Source organism: Triticum aestivum, chromosome 4A (assembly GCF_018294505.1).
Source record: "Triticum aestivum cultivar Chinese Spring chromosome 4A, IWGSC CS RefSeq v2.1, whole genome shotgun sequence".
Classification (NCBI taxonomy): domain Eukaryota; kingdom Viridiplantae; phylum Streptophyta; class Magnoliopsida; order Poales; family Poaceae; genus Triticum; species Triticum aestivum.
In genome coordinates, this window is record NC_057803.1 from 156,016,033 (window position 1) to 156,021,785 (window position 5,753).

Sequence of the window (5,753 nt, forward strand, 5' to 3'; positions counted from 1 at the left end):
TAGTCCTCAAGGACATATACTCAGTTGATGATGGTAATGCAGTTGTCGTGGCTGCCGGCGGCGGGGAAGAAGATCTGAGGCGGCGAAAGGCAGTCTGGAGAGCGGATCCCTGCAGTGGTGAACCCTTCCGTCATTGGAGCAGCTGAGTTGGGGTGGAACACAGCGCAACAGGAGCAGGACAAACCACACAAGGTTTTCTTTGACACATATGTGTAACAGAAGTAATTGTGTAAGGGCTTGTTTGAATTTTAGGATTCTAACAATGAAGGGATAGGAAATAGACAGGAAGAGGATAGGAATGCACGTGCAAAATAGAGAATTTAAAAACACATGTTTTCTGCCAATCTGGGTGTTTGGTTCACAAGAATTGGAAGATCACAGGATGCATAGAAGCATGGTGACATTAAGTCAAACCACAAGAAAATGTATGGTTATAATGCTATTATGCTACTATCTCTTACTCTTGTGCTTCATGAATAGGAATTTGAAAAGGAGGACAAGTGTAAATTAAAATTCCTACGGTTTTTCTTTCAAGGAGACACTAAAGGAACAAATCCTACAGTTTTCCTTTGCTCCATTCCTCTGAACCAGATGCATGAATAGTAGTACCATAGGAAACTTTCCAATTCTTATGTTTTTCCTTCAATTTTCCTTTCAAGCACTGGCGATTCTAGTAGGCAGGCTTGAGAAAGGAAAAGCCTACACTTAAAAACTGATTTTGTGCTACTTCTACTACTTTGGACCCAGGCCACTGCCCTACTAGCTCAACTCCCAGGCCCATCGACAAATGCACAGCTCAAACATGCAGAGATAAATAATGATGGCGTTCAAGAGAGTCCATCACGGATAGCTAAGTTGTGTGGTACCTCACTGCTTGTCATATCGTAGGATAAAATAATCGTATTTCACGTTGCTACATGTGCTAAGTGGACAATATATATAACATGTAGAGTAAAAAAGAGATGCAACAAGTGTACAACCTCTTTGGTGAAGCCATGTTGATCCTAGCATGATTGGGTTGGTCCGTGAGGATGCTCCGGCTGACTTGGCTGTCGGAGGAGGGGAGGAAGATCTTAGGCGTCTGGAGATGGAGCCCGGGGTACTACTCCGCTGTGATGGAGGGTTTCTTCGTTGGAGCAGCTCTGGTGAGTTGTACGATGCTGTCGGCATTCTAGGAACGGGGGTCCCCATACTTGCCTGCCTGCGGCCCATGACGTGGCTCTGCGAGCGGGCCCGTATAGCCCATCTTCACCAACAAGCGCTCAAGACCCTCGCGAGGGGCCAAGGCTCGCGAGGCAGACGACACGAGACCTCCTCAGGAGCGGCCTCACCAGGCTGGTTTGCGAGGGGCGGAGAGATCAAGGCCAGGAAAACCTCGCGAGGTTCCGATGACGTGAGCCATGACGACCAAGGCCTAGCGGGCGCCAACACGCACATTGTCCTTGTTTCCTCTTTGGTGCTAAGGAGGTAAGCACAGACGCAGGGTACCGAGGCGTCAAGCAAAGGTTTCCATATCGGTGCAACAAGACCAAGACTAGCAGGACGGCAAGACGGAGGTCACCGTGGAGGCCAAGTTGGCGTGACCACCAGAGACTTTGGCAGGCAAAGACTGCTTTTGTCAGGATAAGTTGTACTAGCGGACCCCTTTCAAATTGGCCGTTGTTGGCTCCCTTCCCGCTCAATATTTGGGGAGAGGACCGGGCCTCTACAAATAGGACTAGCCACCACCATAGCTAGTGGGATGATACATCTCCAACGTATCTATAATTTTTGATTGCTCCATGCTATATTATCTACTGTTTTGGACAGTATTGGGCTTTATTATCCACTTTTATATTATTTTTGGGACTAACCTATTAACCGGAGGCCCAGCCCAGAATTGTTGTTTTTTTGCCCATTTTAGGGTTTCGAAGAAAAGGAATATCAAACGGAGTCCAAACGGAATGAAACCTTCGGGAACGTGATTTTCTCACCGAACATGGTCCAGGAGACTTGGACCCTACGTCAAGCAGCCAACAGGGAGGCCACGAGGAAGGGGGCGCGCCTACCCCCCCCCCCCCCAAGCGCGCCCTCCACCCTCGTGAGCCCCCTGTTGCTCCACCTACGTACTTCTTCCTCCTATATATACCTACGTACCCGCAAACGATCAGATACGGAGCCAAAACCCTAATTCCACCGCCGTAATTTCCAGTATCCACAAGATCCCATCTTGGGGCCTATTTCGGAGCTTCTCCGGAGGGGGCATCGATCACGGAGGGCTTCTACATCAACACCATAGCCTCTCCGATGAAGTGTGAGTAGTTTACCTCGGACCTACGGGTCCATAGTTATTAGCTAGATGGCTTCTTCTCTCTTTTTGGATCTCAATACAAAGTTCTCCCCCTCTCTTGTGGAGATCTATTCGATGTAATCTTCTTTTGCGGTGTGTTTGTTGAGACCGATGAATTGTGGGTTTATGATCAAGTTTATCTATGAACAATATTTGAATCTTCTCTGAATTCTTTTATGTATGATTGGTTATCTTTGCAAGTCTCTTCGAATTATCAGTTTGGTTTGGCCTACTAGATTGATCTTTCTTGCAATGGGAGAAGTGCTTAGCTTTGGGTTCAATCTTGGGGTGTCCTTTCTCAGTGACAGTAGGGGCAGCAAGGCATGTATTGTATTGTTTCCATCGAGGATAACACGATGGGGTTCTTATCATATTGCATGAATTTATCCCTCCACATCATGTCATCTTGCTTAAGGCGTTACTCTGTTCTTATGAACTTAATACTCTAGATGCATGCTGGATAGCGGTCGATGTGTGGAGTAACAGTAGTAGATGCTGGCAGGAGTCGGTCTACTTGTCTTAGACGTGATGCCTATTGCTACCTCTTGAGCACTGCGTTGGATTTCCCCGAAGAGGAAAGGATGATGTAGAAAAGTAGTGTAAGTATTTCCCTTAGTTTTTGAGAACCAAGGTATCAATCCAGTAGGAGGCTACGCGCGAGTCCCTCGTACCTGCACAAAGCAAATAACTCCTCGCAATCAACGCGATAAGGGGTTGTCAATCCCTTCACGGTCACTTACGAGAGTGAGATCTGATACATATGATAAGATAATATTTTTGGTATTTTTATGATAAAGATGCAAAGTAAAATAAAAGCAAAGGAAATAACTAAGTATTGGAAGATTAATATGATGAAGATAGACCTGGGGGCCATAGGTTTCACTAGTGGCTTCTCTCAAGAGCATAGGTATTTTACGGTGGGTGAACGAATTACTGTTGAGCAATTGACAGAATTGAGCATAGTTATGAGAATATCTAGGTATGATCATGTATATTGGCATCACGTCCGAGACAAGTAGACCGATTCCTGCCTGCATCTACTACTATTACTTCACTCATCGACCGCTATCCAGCATGCATCTAGAGTCTTAAGTTCATGAAAACAGAGTAATGCCTTAAGCAAGATGACATGATGTAGAGGGATAACCTCATGCAATATGATGAAAACCCCATCTTGTTATCGTCGATGGCAACAATACAATACGTGCCTTGCTGCCCCTAGTGTCACTGGGAAAGGACACCGCAAGATTGAACCCAAAGCTAAGCACTTCTCCCATGGCAAGAAAGATCAATCTAGTAGGCCAAACCAAACTGATAATTCGAAGAGACTTGCAAAGATAACCAATCATACATAAAAGAATTCAGAGAAGATTCAAATATTTTTCATAGATAGACTTGATCATAACACTACAAAAAAATACACTTCCATGATGATACGTGTTTTTCACAGTAGGTCGCGTTCTTTGTCATGCAAGTACATCCATGACAAATTTATGACAGAATCAAGATAGTCATACCTGTGCTGTCGTAGAAGTGTTCCATGACATTACCAAAATTATCATCACGGAAGTGTCCACTTCCATGACGATAAATCGCGTGTCACAGAAGTGCTTTCGTCAAGGGTGACCGACACATGGCATCCACCGTAACGGAATGCCGTTAAGCTATCGGGTCGGTTTTTGGATCCGATAACCCGTTAACAGCCCCGACCAATGGGGATTTTCCACGTGTAAAATCATCATTGGCTGGAGGAAACACGTGTCGGCTCATCGTTGGGACAGATGTCATCCATTCATTGGACAGAAGGCCCTTATGATACGTCGACACGTGGCACGGCCCAACAGAGGCCCATTCCTGTGAAAAGGCCGACCCGTTTGACTTGGTCAAAAGGTGGCGGGCCAGCCCATGGAAAGCCTGTTAACGGCCTGTTCGCATATAGCCCATTTATAGCCTGCTAACCCAAGGCCCGTTACGCCCTATCTGAATTAGGCCCAGTAGCGTCATCTGGGCCATCCAATATGATTCTAGCCCGTTTTCACTTCTGGCCCATGTATGGCCCATGACGTCTTTCGGCCCATATGAGGCCCTATGTAACTCTTGGCCTATTAACGGCCCATGGTGAAACTGGCCCGTAATGAACAGTGTATGACTTTACACCCATTAACGGCCCGTGGTGAAACTGGCCCGTAATGAACAGTGTATCACTTTATACCCATTAACGGCCTGTTATTCTGTTGGGCCATTTCTAGCCCATGTTATCTTTCGGCCTTCTCAAAGCCCATTTATTCTTGGGCTCATTTCCAGCATTCATTTACTTACAGTCCGTTACTGTCATTTTCTGCTTGTGGGCCAAATTCAGCCCATGGTTACAGTCGGCCTGTTTGTGGTCCGTTAATATGTTGGGCCGTTTTCATAGCGTCATCAAATACGGCCTATTAACGATGGCCCGTTATGGTCGGCCCATGAACGGATGATTCCAACTCTAGCCCGTTTACGGCCATAATGCGGCCTGTTATTGGCCCATGTTTGGCCAATCGATCATACGTCCCGTATAAGGCCCATTGATGATACGGCCCATAGAAGGCCCATTGTTTCTACGGCCCGTAGAAGGCCCATTGTTTCTACGGCCCGTAGAAGGCCTATTATTTCTACGGCCCGTAGAAGGCCCACTATTTCTACGGCCCGTACGAGGCCCAGTGTCCATACTGCACTGACTACAAGCAAGCAAATAAACAAGACAACAAGGAAATAAATAAGCAAGCAACTTATGCTAGGCTATCACGGCTATTACACATATTACATCCACTGGGCATCAAAGTTCGCCACCAGTGCAAATATAGGGAACAAAGCAGCATATAAACGCCACAGCAAAACAAGTCCAGAACTGAAACCACTTTAGAAGAGTTCAAGAAACAATATCCTGGGTACCCATAATGCTGGAAAGATGCTTTGCAAGCTTATTAACTTTCTCTTGTTTGGCGCTTAAATCCTCCAGCGCTTGTTGTTGCACAACAAAGTACACATCTGAATTCTGCAGGGACTTCCTCAATCCTTCGGCTTATTGCCGCAGCACAGCTGACTAATGCCTTTCAGCTTGTAGCTGAGACTGAAGAAGCCGAAGTGATTTAGGCAGCGAGTTCGAAGAGCTTGTGCCAGCGGTACTGGCCAGTAACTCGAACACTACATCAACGCAGGACTGTGGGGTTTTCTCACTGTCTACAAGATCGTTTTTATCACCTTTCTTGGAGACCAACAGGGTTGTCTCACTATCTTGAACCTTATCTGCATTACTTTCTCTACCATTGCATAGTGGGGTGCTCTTCTCCAATATTCTGTTTGCATACTACAAGAGAAACAAGCAGACACATCACAAGTTTTGCTTCTAGTATACGAAACTCATTTTGGTAAACCGGTTCAGTAGTAA